The sequence below is a fragment of the Podarcis gaigeae genome, assembly GCF_964106915.1.
Source record: "Podarcis gaigeae genome assembly, chromosome: 2".
Classification (NCBI taxonomy): Eukaryota; Metazoa; Chordata; class Lepidosauria; order Squamata; family Lacertidae; genus Podarcis; species Podarcis gaigeae.
This window is the reverse complement of record NC_139679.1, coordinates 33,627,012-33,647,348: the sequence shown is the minus strand read 5'-3', so window position 1 is coordinate 33,647,348 and position 20,337 is coordinate 33,627,012. Positions and strand designations below refer to the sequence as shown.

Here is a 20,337-nt window from a genome sequence, read left to right as displayed (position 1 = left end):
TTCTGCTGCTGCAGCCGCCAGTGCTTCCATACCTGCAGCTGCTGGCACCACTTCTCTGCCTGCCCCGTCAGTTCTGCCGCCTCTGCCACTGGCAGAGAAGAGGCATTGCCATCGGCATCAGTTTCGGGTGAGATCTTGTCCACTTTGGATGAGATCTCAGCAAAATCGCATGAGATATTGCATGCTCTACAAGATCTTGTGTGATTTCAGCCAATACCAGTGCCGCTTATGCACCGGTGGTGGGGCAGACAGCACAGCCATGAGGCTGCTGCCTCGGGGGCTTCTGCTGAATGAGGCAGCTGCCTCACTCTAATGGCAGAGCTGGCTCTGCTCAGCTTTTTAGGATTGACCTGTGAGAAGAATCTCTTGATGCCCACAGTCTATGAAATACTGTTCTGTGATGTCAGATTCACTATTCCTAACTATGCACTCCCCCACTGTGCTCCTCTAGCAATTAGTATTTTTAAGCTGGAAACAGAGGAATAGTACACACACACACACACACACACACACACAGAGAGAGGGGGGGGTCCTTCTCCACCGCTCCAGTCCATTATGTGGGGAAAAGTTGTCACTCACACCACTCATGCTGACTCAGAGCATGTATAGGTATGATGCTAGGGATAAAATCCATTTTTAGAGAATGACCTGCAAAGGTCATTGAATACTTTCAACATATCCATGTCATTTTAAATAGGTTCCACTTTTTTAAATACAGAGGACAAAAAGGTTGGCTTTAAAACAACAGCACAAAGTATTTCCCATGCTCTCATATGGCATGCATTGCTTTTCTCTAGGGACTCAGAAAATGACAGATGAGACAAAAATTTCTCAGGGAAATTAGATGTCCACTTTCCTTTCCTTTCATATCTGTGGTTAGGTGCAAGCAATAATTGTCCTACTATACCCACCCAGATAGCAGTTCTATGAAATGGCTGCCAATTTTGGTTCAGACAGAAATCACTGTGAAAATTGCTAGGTGTATCTTTCAGAACTAAACTGTCTGCTGGACTAAGTTGAGATGAATCCAATCGCCTCTACCCGTCTGTCACGTTTTCTGTGTGGAGAAACATTTAGAAAACAATGGCTTACCCAGTATTTGGTGACGTTGGGAGTGACACCTCACCCTGTGCCCACACCATTTTGTGACTGTACACTTTAAATAAAACTTCCTTAGAGGCTGAATGCTCATTGTTGACCTTCTCCTGCATCAACAGCTCTCCTGTAGCTCTTTATTTTATTTTTAAAATTAAAAAGGACCTCTGCACAAAGTTCTAACCAAATCAAAAAGAATGATGTTCTGCTGAGCAAGGAACATGGAGCCTCTGCAGGTATTTCCTTTCAACTCGAAGAATACATTGTGTGGCCTGCTTATAAATTTGCAGGGGAGGCAAGACAAACAATTTGTAAGCAATTTATATGGACAATTCTGTAGAGTCAATGTGGTCTAGAGGATAAGGTGCCAGAGTGGAAGCAGGAGGCCTGGCTTTGAATCTGACGTACTGAGGAGATCAAGGACAAATAATTTCATGACTGTGTTTGTGCCTGGCCCTGGTCTATTTTTGGATCTCTTTGATATAGAAATTTGTTTCTCATTATTTGCCAGTGCAATACACTGAACTACAACCTTAGCTTTTCAGGAGGTTATTTATTTATTAAAGCTCATTGCCTGCAGTGCAGAATGTATCAGGCCCCCTAACCTAGCACAGTGTTCCAACTTTGGGCCCAGCACTCCAAAAAGCAACTATAAAAGCAGAGCACAGGATGGTGGCAGCGGCAATTTCTTAGACAGGTCACTTGCAAATTTCATTCATACAATAAATATCATTCTTCCTCACACAGTGATTTATTTTTATTTTTTGCACTATTGCTCAGATTTCCCCTTCTGAACTCTGATTCTTCTGCAGATGCCTGTGTTTGATCTTACTAGAAGCAACACCATGAATGGATTTTATTCCCAAAAGGATATGACACTATAAGACTGCTCTATAAACATCCCCTGCTGAGAGTTTCTATTTTCACCAAAATACAGGGTGAAGCTAGATGCAACACCATTCATGTAACTGTGTGAATGACCTTTTAAAAAGTAAACAGCTGGGGCAGGAGGCCTGGGGGAGATGGGGGGATTTTAACCCTTCCTTCTGCTGTGATCACAATCCAAATTAGGGCATCTGTGGGTTAAACCACAGAGCCTAGGACTTGCTGATCAGAAGGTCAGTAGTTCAAATCCCCACGACGAGGTGAGCTCCCATTGCTTGGTCCCTGCTCCTGCCAACGTAGCAGTTTGAAAGCACGTCAAAGTGCAAGTAGATAAATAGGTACCACTCCGGCGGGAAGGTAAACGGTGTTTCCGTGTGCTGCTCTGGTTTGCCAGAAGCAGCTTAGTCATGCTGGCCACATGACCCGGAAGCTGTACGCTGGCTCCCTCAGCCAATAAAGCGAGATGAGCGCCGCAACCCCAGAGTCGGCCACGACTGGACCTAATGGTCAGGGGTCCCTTTACCTTTACCTTACCTGCAGTCCATACTTACTAGGATATTAAGCTTCGTTGAAGAAAGGGGCTTACATCCAAGTTGTTGCTTTAGTCACATGTTATCATTAAGTGCTTTAAAGCGACATGCACAGTAAAAATAAACTAACAAAGACATTAAAGTCAGATAACAGCAGCAAGCACAAAGTAAAATATTCATTTTACAAAATATTTGAAAGGAATCAATCCTACTTACCCCACTTAAAAGCTGTGCCATTCCTGTCCTGCTAGCAGGCTTCCCACAGGCATGTGGTTGGCCACTCTGAGAACAGGATGCTGGACAAGATGGGTCATTGGCCTCATCCAGCAGGCACTTATTTTGTTCTTATGCTTACAACAAAGGCCACTGACATACTGTATCTAACTACCCTCCCAAGTAAAAACCGTGCATTGAATTGTACTGAAAGTTTTCAATGGGTCATATATTTCCCCTCATCATCGTGTCCATCAAATATTAGCAAGTACAGACCCTCCAAGTGTCCCTATTTTCCAGGGACATCCCTGATTTAGAGAAGCTGTTCCGGTTTCTGATTTGATCATGGAATGTCCCACTTTTTCTTAGAACGTCCCTATTTTCATTGGAGAAATGATGGATTGGATGGAGTTATCCAACCCCTGAGCTGTCTGCAGGCAATCCTGTATAAGTAATTTAATAAATGTTTAATGTTTTATTATTTTTTTAATGTATGCTGGAAGATGCCCAGAGTGCTGGGGCAACCCAATAAGATGTGTGGGGTATAAATAGAAATTTATCATTATGGAATAGGATGTCCCTATTTTAATTGGAGAAAAGATGGAGGGTATGGGAATACGTTTAAAAAAGTAGCTCAACTGCTACATAAAATTCCACATAAGGATGCAGTACAGCATTTTCAAAAGCAAAGAAATTCATAATGTACCTGTCTGCTTCTAAATACCATGTCAAAGGTGTACCTGGGGAGTGGGGAGTGAAGATATGAGTTGGCATGTATAGATTTGTCTGGGTGATTATAGTAGTCAATGTGATCCAAGTTATAATCAAAATCCACAACAGGTTCTGCAAAGCGGTCGTATTTCAATCGTATTCTCTTCTGCCAGACATTTTCTGGCTTTAAATAAATGCTTCCCTGAATATTTGCTTTTGCTGAAGGCACATAATAGAGAATTTCAAAGCTCTGCATGCCTGTGTGAATTCTGCACTTTATTTCTATAGTTGGAAGACTGAAGAACACCCTGAGGAAGGCTGGTAGGAGAATGAGGCCTACAGAGTGGTACTACCAGCCTATCTAGGGAGGTATCTTTTGTAACTCCAATCATCTACTATTCCACAGACCACCTCTGTTTTGTAAAACATTTCCTCCTGTTCATGTCAAAGGAGATAACCTGCAGTGCTCACTCCTGCTATTGACCATGAGGTTCTGCTTCCTTCCTTCCTTCTGCAGAAGCAAGAAAATTCTCCCACCAACTTTGGCAGCACTTTCACTGCAGCAGCTGATAGAAATTCTCTGTCTTCACACTCACCATTGTCTTGAGTGGAAGGTCAAATTGAGGGTCTGGTGCTATAGAAAGGCAAAGAAGGAACTCTTACTCAGTAAGAGATCTCAGCATGGAGCTCCTTGAGTGGCCTCAAAGTTAGAACTGAGTAAGCCTCAGTAAACTGGGGCTCCCAATGCCTCTCCTTCCAAACTAATGGGGACCTCGCGTTTCTTCAGAAAGACTATACAGTGAAAAGCAGATTTTAAAAACAGCAGACAACAAACCATAGGTTACTGTGTATAGGTACATAGCAAGTGTGCATTCACAGCTAACTCATTTGATGCAAGTTGCTACAGGATGAAGCAATTATCTATGGCACACTTCAGTTGAGATTTAGTGGCAGAGCTGGTTCTCAGGCCACAGTGCTGCTTGCATAGCTAGCATGTTGCTTTCTGGCCAAGCAAGATGTGCACAAAAACTTATCTGTGAAGCATCAGGCAAGAGGTTGTATAACTAACCTGGCAATTGCCCATGCCTCACTGATGAAACCCACATCAGACTTGGAGACTGCAGGGCTAGGCGGACCTAGTGCTGTCACCTTTTCTAGCTTACCTCTTTGTACAACTCTTCAAAAGTTACAGGGCCCTTCTCAGCAAAACAAGTCATTCTAAATTACATTCATGTTTGCAAAAACATTCCAGTTTTACTGAATCAGAATTTTTGACAAAGAGGGGGAGGGGGGGAATCTCAGTTTAACCATCCTCACTATGCGAAGATATTTAAATTGTGTTAAATCCATATTAGGTGATCTTGAAAACAAATTGTGGCGTATATGTTTAATCTGACTTGACTGTTATAAAAACAGAACTAAAGGCTGGTATTCAAGATCAGGATCGATTAAATAAATGTAATATTCACAAGCCGCCCTGTGGTGGTTTTAAAAGGTAAAGGAACCCCTGACTGTTAAGTCCAATTGCGAACAACTCTGGGGTTGTGGTGCTCATCTCGCTTTAGTGGCCGAGGGAGCCGGCGTTTGTCTGCAGACAGTTTCCGGGTCATGTGGCCAGCATGACTAAGCCAGTTCTGGCAAAGCAGAGTAGCGCACGGAAACGCCGTATACCTTCCCGCCGGAGCGGTACCTATTTATCTACTTGCATTTTGATGTGCTTTCGAACTGCTAGGTTGGCAGGAGCAGGGACCGAGCAACGGGAGCTCACCCTGTCGCAGGGATTCAAACCGGCAACCTTCTGGTGGTTTTACATAATTTTAAAAGGCATTCAGCTGTTACAGGGGGAAGTGTGGCTCACATTCCTATGTTGTTATTTTTAAAACACACACACACAAACATTGGAGATCAGGCAGAAGCACCCCTTTCATACCCCACTCCAATTTTCATTTTATTTCTTTAGTTAGATAACTGAACTTGCTGTTCCTGTACTTCCAGGATTAAATAAGCACCACATATAACAATGCTTCAGCAAACTTGGCAGAAAATAATAGCTTATTTTGTTAAATTGGTGTCAGTAAAAAAAATACTTCTCTACGCTGTGGTTTCTGCTTCAAAGACCTTGGTGGCTTGGGCATAATTGTAAAGGCATGCAGGAGTTTTAATGAGTTTTCCTGATGCTTTTGCTTTGGAGAGATCAGTTCTAACCTTCCAACTAGAGAGAAGAATTAAGGGAGCATATTTGGTTTCCCAGCTTATATATATAGGCAGCCTCTTTCATGTTAAATGAAGGGCCAAAAGTTGTTGAACCCTAAACAGAGGCAGCATTACATAGTGTTCTTTAAACCTTTGAATTAAAGGCATACTAAATCAAGGATTGCTATTATTATTTGCCTCAATTTGCATTATTTACTGGCACTGAATCTTAGTTGCCATTGCTGCACATTCACTAGGTTTGCTTCATGGTTCCTGGATGAAAGCAATCTATGTGTTCTGACTCTGAAGAATATTCTTATTTATGAAGTAGCAATTATCTTTAAAGTGCTTGCAATGTGCCACATACCAAAAGCATTTTGTAAGTATTTGCACTGTGGAATATATATATATATATATATATATATATTTGCTTTCGTAGATTTTCACGGGTACAGGAATGCAGGTTTTGGTGTCCTCGGGTGTCTTTTACACGGGAAGACACCCGAGGACACCAAAACCTGCATATATATATATATATATATATATATATATATATTGCTGACTGCTCTGAAGGGTTATGAACTTGCACAAGAAAGAGCAGAATGCAAAATGAACAAAATATTAGTAAAGTTATCTTTGTAAATGAGAGATATAGTAGTCATGGGAAACTTCAACTACCCAGATATCTGAAAGTCTGGAAGTGCCCTATATGTGTGAACTGACTCCACTGAAAAGCTTTATGTGGGGTACTACTAAAGTTCTGTCTGAGCGGATTGCTCTCTGATGGCTCATTCACACATGCAAATTGCCACTTGAATAAAAGTGGCTTTCCCTCCACACCATGAATTATTTAATATTTGACTATTTTTCCAGTAAGAAATAGTGATGTCAAACAAGATACAAATCAGAAAAATATCTGGCAATGTAATGAAAAACAGGAATGTGAAATAGTTTTTAATCCAAGTAACAACTTTCCGACAGGTAGTATTGAGAGTGCTATTTGCAGCATGCCCAACACCCATAAGCCACATAGGCAATGATGGCAGTGATCACCAGCAGTAATTGGGAGAGGGAATAGTGCCACTCCCCCCGTAAGGAAGCACCTCTTCCAGTAGCAACTGTTTTCCCCACTACTGATTTGGTATTACAGTTGTTATTCTAGCCACCAGGAGATAGAATACCTGGAAGCTTCCTTCAGATGGGAAAGCACTTCTGAGTGTCCTGATGCCACACAACAGCACTGAAGAACCATGTGGGTGTGACCAATCATTTGGGCCTTTCTCATCCAATTCAACCTTCACCCTGCTGGGAGGGAAGGCAGAGTTGTGTAAGAAAGATGCATGCCATTGACTATCTCCATGTGGTTCCACTATTCCCAAGTGTACTGCAACCATCTAAAATTGCAGCTTGGGGCATAACTGGAAACTGTGTTCTGTCAAACTGGAAATTTTGCATTATGGCACATGAAGAAAGTGGAGGAGGGAATATGCAGGCACAAGCCGTGGTTTCTTGGACCAAGATAGCCAGGTTACATCTGAACCAGGCTAAATTTTCTTAGTTTGCCATATTTTTTAATTTATTGGGCCTGCTCTTTTAATAGAAATAAAGCAAATGAAGCTTTTCTCATCATTTAACTGACATCACCATGCCATCAAATCTTTTTCGGTTCAAATCCTGTATGCCAGACTGTTGTTAAAGGTACAAAAGGGGAGCCAATAGAAAAAAGTTGTCAAACCAACTTTTTCTTTTAGCTTCCATACATGGGGAAAGCAGAACAGCAGTCCTGTTTTATTCTTCTGAGTGATCACCCCCAGGCATCGTATTCCAGCCAAGAAGGTTCTTCCTCCTCAGACAAGAGGATGACACATTTCAAAATACAGATGCAGAACTTGAGGAAAATACCTTGCCTAATTCCAGGGCCAGCCTGGGGACTTTGCCACTGGGTTGCAACCCTGCGGCTTGGATTTCTACTGACATAAAGGCAGCCGGGTCACTGCATCTGGTGACAGAAGCAAAGCAGGTTTGAGACATTTTGCAGCCTCAGGTGCTGACATGTTTCTGGCACTCTCACTTGACTCTGTTCTGATTAGCAGTTTAATTATTTTCTTTCCCTTATTTATAAAATACAGCTGTCCAACAGTAATAACTTTATAAAGTGAAGGGCAGTTTCCCCATCCCACCCCACACCCTCTCCCCAGCTTTTAGAGTTGTACTCTGTAGGAAGATCCAAAGCTATGGTTTAGCTGGATTGGCTTTCAGCCATTTAACAGCGTCTTCTTCTTTTTTTAAACTGCCTCTCATTCAAGAACTCAATGTCCTGTTAGCCAGGCAGTACGTCAGTGTTTCTATGGTAACCTACCCCAAAGATTCTCTCTGCTCTGCTCTAGCACTGCATATTGTATGACAAGCTTTGTATGCCGCAATTCATTATAGTGCTGTGATGAAATAGGAACAGGTTTGGCCCTAAGGAGTAAGGATTAAAAACAACAACCCATAACAGTAACAATAACAATAAAATGAATATCTGAAGGTGAAGATAGTAGAACTATTTTAGCTGCTGAATCATGCATGCAATCCACTGTGAAGTTAAGCGTATGAATAATAGCTTCCAAATAGTTTGTTTAGCTGAATACACACACACACACACACACACACACACACACACACACACACACACACACCCCTTCTATTAGGGCATACTGTGAAAGTGATAACCCATCATTGCAACTTGATGGGAACAGCTTTTTAGATAAGAAAACAGGACTGATTCTAAAACATTTGATCTAAACTGCCATTGTCACTGCATGTTGAAGAACTCTATATCCTGATCTAATTTTTAAAGTAGTGATGCACTTGTTGGATAGCCTCCTACCACTTAACCCCCATACACTTCTTTTCACCCCAGGTTAAATCCCCATAGAGGCTGTCCAGACATGTCTGCGTCCATACATATAGGGCCCCATTCAGTCTGATGTAAACTCTTTATTAATATTGTGCATGTCAGTGTTCATGGGTAGGGTTACCTGGGTGCCTTCTCAGAACCCTCTCACATAGTTGGCACTAAATGGGGCTATCAGGTGAAGAAAACCTATGTGTGAACCACTCCAATGGCAAATCACTTACATTCTTTTATGAAGGAACATGGGCCAGTTATTAGAACAGTATAGAGATTTGCTTGATCTCTTGGGAAAGAATTCTTATTCTAATTTTAGGTAAAACATTGCTAGTTTCCAGCAAATGGCAGGCACTGTAAGAAAACAGTGAATGTCTTGTGAGTCTGTTAAAAAAAGACAACAAGTGAGAACAAATGAGCAGTAGGAAACTCACTACCATGTTTGTATACATATAATTGTCCATGGTAGTTATTGTGGGAGCAGAACCAGCTCAATACATTTTACTGCCTGGGGCAAAGGACAAGATGGTGCTGCAACTGAATCGCACTTCAACACTAGCAATGGGCTAGTGCACATCATTACATCTGAGGGCAGCAGGCTAACTTAGGTGCTGAAGGACACAGGAGGAATATCAGTGGGGCTGCAGTCCTCCTATCTGCTGTCTGAGGCAGCTACCTCACTCAGGCTAATGGTAGGGCCAGACCTGTGTGGGAGTTATATAATGCAACATCCAGAACAAGGATTAGTGAATTCAGGATAAGAGATATTTTACTGTATAAGCAAAAACTGTAGATTGGTTTTGGGTTGACTAAAGATTAATATGATTGTATTTTAAGAATGCTTCTAAAGGTAAACTTTAAGGGATTTTATTGTTTCCAAGGGAGGAAAGGAAAAACAAGAGATTACAGATACCCTGCTGCTATAAGCACCAGAGGGAAGTGGTTTTTACAGTTTTTAAATGATTCCACCTTTCCTGATGCCATACGAAAGTATCTTATTAACTTTAATTGATGTTTCTGGGTACATGCTCACTGATTTAATGCAAATGGACTCTTTATGCAAGGAACATTTTATCCCCAGAATAAAATCAAGAGCAGTTTGTAGCATAGCAAACAAAAAGCATATTTCATAATAATATAATTTTAGACAAAAGGCAAGCTTATTGGTACCTAGCTGGTGCTAAGGGCTGTCAACTTATAATAAAATGGTGAACCCCCTCCCCTTGCAATACTAGTACAAACAAGAACTGTAGCCTGTCAGTTTTGCTTCAGGTTTCTCTGACATTATTTCCACTGACCTGGCCTCCCTTGTCAGAGTTTTAGAACAGGGGTCAGCAAACTTTTTCAGCTGTGGGCCGGTCCACCATCCCTCAGACCATGTGGTGGGCCGAACTATATTTTGGGAAAAAAATAATGAATGAATTCCTATGTCCCACAAATAACCCAGAGATTCATTTTAAATAAAAGCACACATTCTACTCATGTAGAAACATGCTGATTCCCAGACTGTCCATGGGCCAGATTGAAAAGGTGATTGGGCCGCATCTGGTCCCCAGGCCTTAGGTTGCCCACCCGTTTTAGAGCACTTCCAAAAATAGAGCAGACTGCCACAGGTTTTCTGAAAGTTTCTGTTAGCCCTGTGCTAACATTAGCTATCTATTAGTTGTACCCCATTGCCATCTCATTCAGTGAGAGTTGACTTGTTCCTCTCAACTGCCAGTTTTATACATCATTCCTCTCTGCTCTTTGTACATGCAATGGGTGGTATTCAATTAAGTTTTACTCAGAATAGACCCATTTAAAAGGGCTCATCCATTCTTCTTGTCTGGGTACTTCCTCCCAAGAAAACCCACTGCTTACCACTGAATTGGAACAAACATCAATTGGTCTTTCTGCAGACTGACATTTGTTCTGATTTGGTGATAAACAGCGGGATTACCCTAGGAAAAAGATTGGACAAACGAAAACCACTTGGACCCACGCCTAGAAAGCACAGGAGAAGGACTTGGTCCAACACTAAGGGAAAGTGACAGCCCAAGCCATGGTGGAGATTTGCAGGCCTGGGGTTCTGGAACAGGAAGGTAAGGCAAGGAAAGATCAGGACCTTGGACAAAGACCAAAATGCTGATTCTGGACTACTGTTAGAGTCCTGCAGAACCAGTAAACAAATACAAGCTGTTTCAGCAATGTATTGGAGCAAGTGGTAGAACTTTATAATTTGGCTGAGGTAGTCAAGCTAGAAGCTCCATGCGCCAAGTGCCACAAATGGCCAGTTAAAGAGCCAAAGACTGTTTCTTAACTGGAGGCTTTCTCTAAACCAGCGGTTCTCAACCTGTGGGTCCCCAGATGTTGTTGGACTACAACCCCCATCATCCCTGAGCTCTGGCCTTGCTAGCTAGGGGTGATGGGAGTTGTAGTTCAACAACATCTGGGAACCTACAGGTTGAGAAAGGCTGCTCTCCTAGACAGTGGGGTTTCAAGCTGTGGGGTCTGTTTTGGGGAAAGTTCTTTGGAATTTTCCCGATCCTCTGAAGAGACTGTTTTCTCTTCATCAGCATCTGGTGGCAGATGTGTCTTTTGGGGGTTCAGGGGATGAGGATGAAGTAATAGGGAGTGGATCCATCTTCTCCTTAGAGCTGTTGTAGGAGGGCTCTGCATCTGTGAGGATTCCTGGTCTGTGACCATGACAATAAAATAGAGCAGTTGCTGAGCAGTGTTTCCTTTCAGGTAGCTACTAGATAAATATAATTTTGTTGTTGATGCATGCCTTTGGATATATCTATCTAGTTCCACACACACATATGTGGCTATCAAGATGCTCACATTGCTTACATTGGGGAAACACCAGGATCTGTGGAATTCTAGCTCCTGCCCTTTCTTCTAGAGCAGCAAGGCATTCTGTTTCCTGTTCCAGTTGGGCTTCACCCTCCATTTCCTCCCTAGGAACTTGCAGTTGCAGAACAGATAGTCCCAGAGCTGCTCCGATGATATTTGAAGGGCCTTCAAAGGGCCCTTGTCTAGAATTCACTCAGTGTTTGCTTATCTAAACTATCAAAGAAACAAAGCCAGGAAGCTGAGTGTTGGGGAAGTCTGGCTCCCAAATGAAGGCAATATTTTTTCTCTCTTAGGTTATGGCACAATAATTTGGCTAGTCTTTTAGGTGCCACAAGTCCTTTTGCTGTTTTGCCTACAACAGGCTAAAATAGACATGTCTGTCTGGATTTTTTTTTATCTTTTGGTGGTACAACACAAAAGTTTTGCCTTCATGTTCTCAAAGGCAAACTACCACCATCATGCCTATGTGAACACTGAACAGTGATGATGATATCAGGGCGGGACTTTTGGGCAGAGTTCCAGGACCCCCTGCTCAGAAGAATGAGCAAAAAGAGGGCCTCCAAAAACCATAGCATGACTGCCTGACCACATTTTGAAGCAAGTTACGTAGTACACATGACCATCTAAAGTCGGAGGGGGTGGGAATCCCCGTAAGATTAAGTCCAGAGTCTAAAATTACCTAAATGTGGTTGAAAGCATGGTGTGAGGAATCAGCTCTGAAGTGTTATGATACACACAAGGGGAAAGTCCCTTGACCTTCATGGCAGACAAGTAACTACTCTGAAATTGGAGTTAATTTGATTCAATTCAAAAACTTAGGAGAAAATTCTCACAAAACCAATGACTGCAGAGTAAAAGGATTCAGCAAGATTATTAGAAAAAACTCAGGCAGGGCAATACCAAAAAAAGGGGAAGATGGAGCCAAAGGCAGGCAAAGCACCTTTTCCTGTATATTCTGCTCAGTTTGTACCAACAGGGCAAAAGAGAAATGCATGGAAGGGGTGGTGTTGCACCTTTCCTTCCTCACCATCCAGTTATGACAAGTTTCCCTCACATTGATTCTAATGAGAAGGAAATAAGCTGGCAGGGTGGGGGCAGAGGACTGCAGTATAATTGATAGTCCTTAGTATAGCCATCTGCTATTATTTTAAAAAGCCAGGTAATTCCTTCAAAGTTTCTGTGAGCAGTTCTCTCTCCCCAACTTTTCTGTGGTCCTTTCCTGCTCCTGAAAGTTTTGTCCACAGTTCAATCTCTTTGTTAATGTTATATTTCCCCTCTGCATCTAATATTTTGCAGGGGGATTTTTTTTTGGGGGGGGGGTTGTTTTGTTTCCAGGATTATTTCTGTGCTGATCTTCAACTCTGTTGCTGTTCACCTCATCTTACTCTTGCTTTCTTAGCTACAATTTTTATATACATGCTCTGTTTCCTCCTGGATGACTTCTTAAAACTGAATTCAGATGAATTAGAACATGTAAGTTGTGTTCTGTTTGTGTATGCAACATAATTGTAAGGAAAAAATCCTGTTTTAAAATGAGAGGTTTCTTAAGGGAACAAGAAGCAGGTGTTTCTTTCTTCTTTGTATCTCTTGCAAAATTGGTTTTCCCCAACCGTTTTCAACTTTGAAAGAAAAAAGGCACTGGTACTGTGTACCCTTGAGTACCCCCACAAAAAAGCACTGGGTATCCAAACTCTCAACATCCAAAAAAGTTTGGATGAGTGATTTTGGCCCATCTGTTTATCTTTCTGGATGCTTGGTGCATTTTCTTCATGCATGTGAAAATAATCTCCTCTCCATAAAAACAAACACAGAATGTGTAATGACTTAATTACATTTAGCATTATTGTTCCATATATAGTTGAGCTTTGATGCAAGTTACATAACTGGGCTGTTAATACTTTTTATACATGGGTGGAACTAAAATTAAAAAAGGAAATTATTCTCCCGATGCTCAACTCTAATCCCCATCTGTCTGTGTTTTTAATTTTGTGCACTTGCAAAGCTCTGATCAAAAGGTCTTGAACAGATCCCAGATTTTCCAATCTAGTATGCTTATGCAACCAAAAATATAATGGTAGCTTTTCCTGGGGGTGATTAAGCATATATTTTCAGTTTGTCTCATTTTCTTAGTTCCAAGAAAGCTATAAATAGAAAGCAGCTTGACTCCAGCCCATTGTATTAACATGACAGGCAACATTTGTATGGTTTTTTAAAAGCAGCAGAATGAGGATGGCCTGAGGCTTGGCCATAAGCCAATATGGTAAAGCATAAAAAGAACAAATAAAACTTACCTTTATTTTCAGATCAAATACTTGTGATAGGATAGCCATCTTAATTCATCACAAAAATGAAGGGTGAGGATAGAAACTGGAACCTCACACATACACGCATGTATACAGATAATGTGTTGTGCGCTGCTTAAATTATTTTAGCCTCCCTATCTGTCTAGTTGTACTTAGTTGTCTTTGTTTTACAGTGTATTTCATATTTTTTCTTTTTGTTTTACTGTTTTTTTATTTTATAACTTATTTTATGTTGTACCCTGACCTCCTACCAATGAGGAGTGAGCTAAGAAATAAAATAAACTTTGGAAAGGGAAATCCATTTTAATTCTCTCTTTAGCATTGCTGATACAGTATAAACAGGAACAATGGTCTCTTCTCAGACAGAGCTGGCCCAAGACATTTCACTGCCTGAGGCAGAAGAGCAAATGGTGCCCCCTCTCCCCCCCCAACAGTAAGGTATAGAGCAGGGGTCTGCAACCCGCGGCTCCGGAGCCGCATGTGGCTCTTTTACACCTTTGCCGCGGCTCCGGGGCGGATACTAGCGAGGGGAGGAGGCGCATTGTGCGCCCGACACTCCCCACTGTGGCGAGCGCTGTACTGGCTGTGACGTCGCATGGGGGCGGTGCGTGCGTTAGTCACGCACCGTCCCGACATCACCTTCCCGCCCGCCCGCCCGCCTGCTACATTGTAAGGGGCATGTACACTGGTCACTGCATTGAAAGGGGGCATGTATGCTGGTCACTGTTTTGAAGGGGAGTGAAGAACACACAAACACAAAAAGGTAATTTAATGTTTATTTCTATGAGGAGGAGTAATTCTGAGGGGTCAAACAAAGAAATAATAAAAAAGTGACAAAAAAGTTATTTTTATAATGACGAGTTTTGCGGCTCCCAGTTTTTTTTTTTCTTCGGAAACGGGTCCAAATGGCTCTTTTTGTCTTAAAGGTTGCAGACCCCTGGTATAGAGCAACCAAGCCAGCAAGTTCATTTGGGCACCTGATGTAGATAATCCCACAACTACCTCTCTCCTTGCCTGGAAGTAAAAATATAACTATGAAGTAAGTAGTGCTGTGGGTTAAACCACAGAGCCTAGGACTTGCCGATCAGAAGATCAGAGGTTCAAATCCCTGTGACGGGGTGAGCTCATGTTGTTCAGTCCCTGCTCCTGCCAACCTAGCAGTTCGAAAGCACATGAAAGTGTAAGAAAATAAATAGGTACCACTCCGGTGGGAAGGTAAACGGCGTTTCCGTGCGCTGCTCTGGTTCGCCAGAAGTGGCTTACTCATGCTGGCCACATGACTGTATGCTGGCTCCCTCGGCCAATAAAGCGAGATGAGCACCGCAACCCCAGAGTCAGTCACGACTGGACCTAATGGTCAGGGGTCCCTTTACCTTTACTTTAAATAACAATTAGCTGCCCTTGCACAGCAGTCAAATCAGCGGCCTGAAGTGGCCACCTCACTCTGCCTAATGGTAGCATGAAGGAGCATGAAGTCTGAGAACCTCAGTGCTAAAGCAATAGGCATTGATCACTATTGAATGTCAACAAATTATATGGGATGAGCTTTGGCACAAGCTTTATGAGACGGTTGCTTGAGCTGGCCTGCTAGGTATGTACACAGTGCTCTTTCCAACATCCTCAACACAAAATCTTTGACTAGGACCACATTTAAACAGTTCTGATCTGCCTAGAACTTAAATCAACAAACAACTTCACATAAACACAAAGCCCCAAGGAAATAATTAAGCTGAGGGCAAGACATCAATCCAGTTTAAGGAAAGAAAAATAAATGTTACTATTTGATTATTTGGATGTGAATGAAAGATGCCTTTAGTTTAGGCAGATCATGTCTGTCTAGATTGCATTTTTCAATGAGTTACATTTATCAGTGTTGCCACTGAGTATCAGCAGCCCAATTCACCCTTTCTCACATTTTAGCCCTTTGGTGAGGTCCTGAAAGGAAGCGGTTGTTAAACTGCTGGTAATCAATACACACCACTGGTGTGCCGCCCCCACCACAACTCCCCATGTCAAATGTCACTATTATAAGTGGCAAGCACCTGGTTTATAAATAACTCCAGATAGAGTTACTTCCTGACCTTCATTTCTCAGCTTTGGAAAATCCAGTGTGGGCCAACGAAAAATTATCGTCATACTGGATAAATAATCCTCTGTGCTATGAACTCCAATCCCAACACATCCCTGATAACAAGTGCTTTCTATACGGAATCAGAATGTTTACATTGGCTTTGCACAGCTTCTTTGATCAGCTAATGCCACGGGTAAGTAATAGGTACAGAGTGCTTTTTTTTATGAAAGACAGCTTTTGACTGAATAACCTCAAAACACTCATTCACCCATTGCTGGGGCATTTAAAAAATGGTTGTCCGGTAGGCTTTTCATCTTCATTCCCTAATCCTTTATTCAACTTTTCGACTACATTTCGAGTTTCATTTATAAGGTTCAGATTCATTCATATGTTCAAACACAGATATTCTTTCATACTTTTAGGGATAGGAAAATTTGATCATTTTGGATTCTCTTAGTTTTTCATTTTTCCAGTCTTAAGTTCAGTTCTCCACTTTTCCGCATTGCTTAAAAAAAGTCTTCATGAAAATTTAGCAACGTTTCAAAATGCCAATCTCACGGCCTAGGACCCTCGTACCTACGGGACCGCCTCTCCTGGTATGCCCCACGGAGAGCCTCAAGGTCCATAAATAACAACACCCTAGTGGTCCCAGGCCCTAAGGAAGTTAGATTGGCTTCAACCAGAGCCAGGGCCTTTTCAACTCTGGCTCCGGCCTGGTGGAACGCTCTGCCTCATGAGACCAGGGCCCTGCGGGATCTGATTTCTTTCCGCAGGGCCTATAAGACAGAGTTGTTCCGCCTGGCCTTTGGCTTGGAGCCAATTTGATTCCCTCCCTCTCTTTTTTCCCCCTTTCTTTTCCTTCTCCTCCTGCGATGAGGCTACATTTTAATATTTTAATGTTCCATTATTTTAATGTTGTATTTTATTTTTGTTTTTAAGTTGTAATCATTCATCTTGTTTTTATTATTGCTTGTAAGCTGCTCTGAGCCCGGCCTTGGCTGGGGAGGGCGGGGTATAAATAAAAATATATTATTATTATTATTATATACACATAGGTATGCAATTTTTCCTAACCTACACACTTTTGCAAAGCAATGTTTCTTAATATAATGCATTTTTGTATGTTGTTTTCACTAAGGTATGTATTTTTATGCACATTTTACCCTAGTATATGCTTTTTTTTTTTTACACATTACTTATCTGGGGAACCTCCACACCCATGGAGATGCCACCAACCTGAAACCACCCCAATCTTGATGCCATCTCACCCATCTTCATCCTGGTGAACACAGCACTGCCACTGAGAGGGTGACACTGCCGATCCACCCTCCTCACATGCCACTGCTGATTTTGAGGTTGCCACGTGGTGCTATTTTCCTGATTGGCGATGTTTTCTACACTTTAAAAATAAAATTATTTCTCAGAGCGTTCTAAGCCTCTCTTCATTCTTAAACAAGGGCCAACCAAGCAATACTTGTGACGCTAAAACAATAAAACCTTTCATCAATTTAATAAATTATAAGCACTTAAGCAAAAATTAAGAGCAAAGAAAGGGTAAAAGCAAAGAAAGCAGAGAAGTTAAAACCGCTGAAAATGAGACAAAATAAACCATAATTTTTACTATCCACCTAAAAACTATCCGGGATGGGGCTAGACTAACTTCTTTGGGAGGCAATTCTAGGACCAGGGAGCAACCACAGAAAGTGTCCACACTTTATTGTATGAAACAATAGAACTAGAAAAGTGAGATATAAATATTTTAAATCCAGTGGCGCTTTTAATGCCAGCTGATCCTTCTGATATCCTTAAGAATGTCCTTAATAAACTTTCCTATTGACTTTCCCAAACCATTAACCTGTTCTTTTTCATGTAGAAGCTTTTGCCAGCTGCTGCTAAGGCAAAAAACCAGAAAGGTAGACAGCATGAGCTAACTGGCAAACAATATGTCACTCAGCGCTTCCTCCCCTACAATCATTAAAAAAGCATAGGCTGGCATTTTGATGACAATGTTGTGTAGACCCCAATACTCTTGCATGCATGAACATCACCAATTCCACAATAAACTCATGTCTGAAAATACCCTAAATGCCTGGCTGAAATCAATATTCTGATATCTAATGCTGCATATTTCATAGAAGGAACAGCTATTGTGTATCTGTACACATCACCTGCACTATATAAAACATTCCCATGAAAGCATAAGCAACAGCTGGCGAAATGTCCAGGTTACTTATGCTCCAAAATAAAGCTGGCAGAGACTCAGGTTCATTTGCCTTGCATGGGTTTGGGAGCTGGGGGAAAAACTTCAGTGACCTGAAACCGAGAGAAAATGCAATTGCTCAAAATTCACTTGGAACTTGGACATGGCATTGACTGCCAACCTGGTTGCTGAAAACACACGCAGGCTGAAAGAAAGGCTGGTCTTTTTCTTCTGCGGGAGTGAATACTCTTAGAACAAACGCATTGCTTTAATATATATTTTTCACATTCTCTTTTATGCTCCCGCAAACATCCCTGTTGGCGTGCTACATCAGTAGAATGTTCAGTGGAATGCAAACAGAAGATGACTAGGCAGCCAGTGTTTAAATATTCATGGCTCTTTATAGTGCTCAGTAGTGAGTCTACAAGCAAAATAAACTGCTCATCATGTTGGTTTTGTACATTTGCCCAGAGCAGAAGGGTTGCTGGCTGTTGTGTTTTTTTAAAGGCAGAGTAAGGCCTTAAGGAGGCAAAAATTCAAAGGGGGTACTGCCTTCAGAAAACAAGGTTAGTAGTTTCTTCATATATAAAGTATTCTCTGATGTGGAGGTAAGCCCCAATGTGTTTAGCTGGAGTTACTGTAGGTAAAAGGATATAGGACTGAAGCTTCATCAACACAACACCTAAATACCAATAGCTCTTTGTTGATTAATTTATTCCAGCTATACCCATATTTCACAGTGGCTGCCTTTGCAAATTCCCTTTGTTTATCAGATTATTTCACCTTCTGGAAACAACTTTGCCATTCCTATGGATGAATGATATATCAACATAATACATTGAAACTATGAACATTGTGACATCTTTCACAGGATGCTCACTTAGTCAAGGGAGACCTTTATAGCAGGAGTCTTTTCCTGTAGTAACACCCTGGGTAAAGTCATAATCTGAAAATACTCAGTGAGCTATATTTGGCAAGGCAAAGCTTAAACTGATTACTGCACTACACAACTGAAATGTGTCAAATTAACAAATTACTGGCTCTAGAGTGCACTGACATGATGAACTCTTACAAGTGACATGTATCTGAAATGTCATAGGAAATTTTTTATGTTATGTTTATATTTATTTGTACTTTTCAGCCAAAAGTGCAAATATTAATTTGCACTTTTCTCATAGGAAGCAGACAAGGAGTTAAAAGTGCATAACAAAATACAGCACTACTAACATCAAAACCAAACAAATTTAAAAAAACAACAACCTAGCAATAGCCTCATTCACAGATTAAACATAGCAAACATGTGGGAGAAAACAAGAGAAAGCCTCAGTCATTGTAAAAAGCTTATCATCCATTGAAGGGGAAAAAAGGGAGGGAGACAAATGCACCACCTGAGGGAAGGAGGTCCAAAGAGTGAACAGAGGTGCCACTGCTGAGAAGGCCTTGTCCAGAACACCTAGCCTAACCTCAGACAATGCTGGGACATAAATCCAAGTGATACCCTCAATGGCTGGGCAGATAACAGGGCGGCAAGTGGGCCTTCAGATAACCCTAAGCTGTTTAGGGTTTTAAATGTGACAACTAGCACTTTGAACTGGGCTCTGCAACAAACTTATGTGATTAATTTATTAGAAATATTGCTGCTAAGCATCACAATAGTCTCAGGGACAGGGGCACGAGGCAGCCCTCCAGGCCCCTCTATCTGGTCCTTGGGGCTCTCACTTGGCAACACTCACTTCCTGGGCAATACCCCTCATTTGCCTGTTCTTTGCCCTTTTTAAGGGCTTTTGCCACTTCACTCAAAATCACTTCTTCATGCTGCTTTACCAGCCACAAGGGAAAAGACACAGGGTTCTCATATCTTTTCCTACGTGGAAAGAAAAAGAGCTGTGGGGGGAATAGACAAGTGAAAAAAGGGTTGAGCAACTTCCCTTCTCCCCCTGGTCTTGGTTTTAGCATCCAATGCTGCTTTTCATTAAAGAAGCAGTCAAAGCGAAAGATTCACACAACTGCACATTCAGCCATAAAAACTTTATAAAAAACAATATATTTCACTGTTAAGAAGCAGACAGATTTATGCCTGGACCTGCATCTTGGTCTCATTATACACTAGAGAACTGGACTAGGCTCATGGACGGCATCCAGCCTAATGGTTTTCATTACATAGCTCCATATAGCTTGCATACTAGTTCTTGCTGCATGGCCAGACAGTCTTGTTGCAGAACATCTCCCCATGTGTTAAACCAAAAATACACTTGGATATGCTTTGCAAGTAGTAAATCTGGTAGCTCAGACTTATATGAACAAAGTATAAATATTGGTAGGATAGCACCATATCCCACAGCTTAAATCATTTCAAATAACCGGGATCTTTGAAAAAAACAACACAGAGAACCATAGCTCATCTAAAA

At 41.6% G+C, this 20,337-nt stretch overlaps 1 protein-coding gene across 9 annotated transcripts in view; it reads right to left on the bottom strand.

Moving 5' to 3' along the window:
- TOB1 (transducer of ERBB2, 1) overlaps positions 1-20,337 on the bottom strand; it is a 122,218-nt gene that overhangs the window by 32,859 nt on the left and 69,022 nt on the right. Inside the window, exons 1-4 of one of the 9 annotated variants that reach the window (XM_083728065.1) lie at positions 14,859-15,106; positions 9,819-9,912; positions 7,367-7,473; positions 6,809-6,929 (exon numbers count right to left, since the gene is read on the bottom strand). The exons of 2 other annotated variants lie outside the window; for them this stretch is intronic. The gene's annotated coding sequence lies outside the window, so the exon portion shown is untranslated. Of the gene's footprint in view, positions 1-911; positions 1,053-6,808; positions 6,933-7,366; positions 7,474-9,818; positions 9,913-13,646; positions 14,112-14,607; positions 15,131-20,337 lie in introns of those variants that run through there. 6 more of the 9 variants (XM_083728061.1, XM_083728067.1, XM_083728066.1 and 3 more) reach the window with 6 other exon arrangements.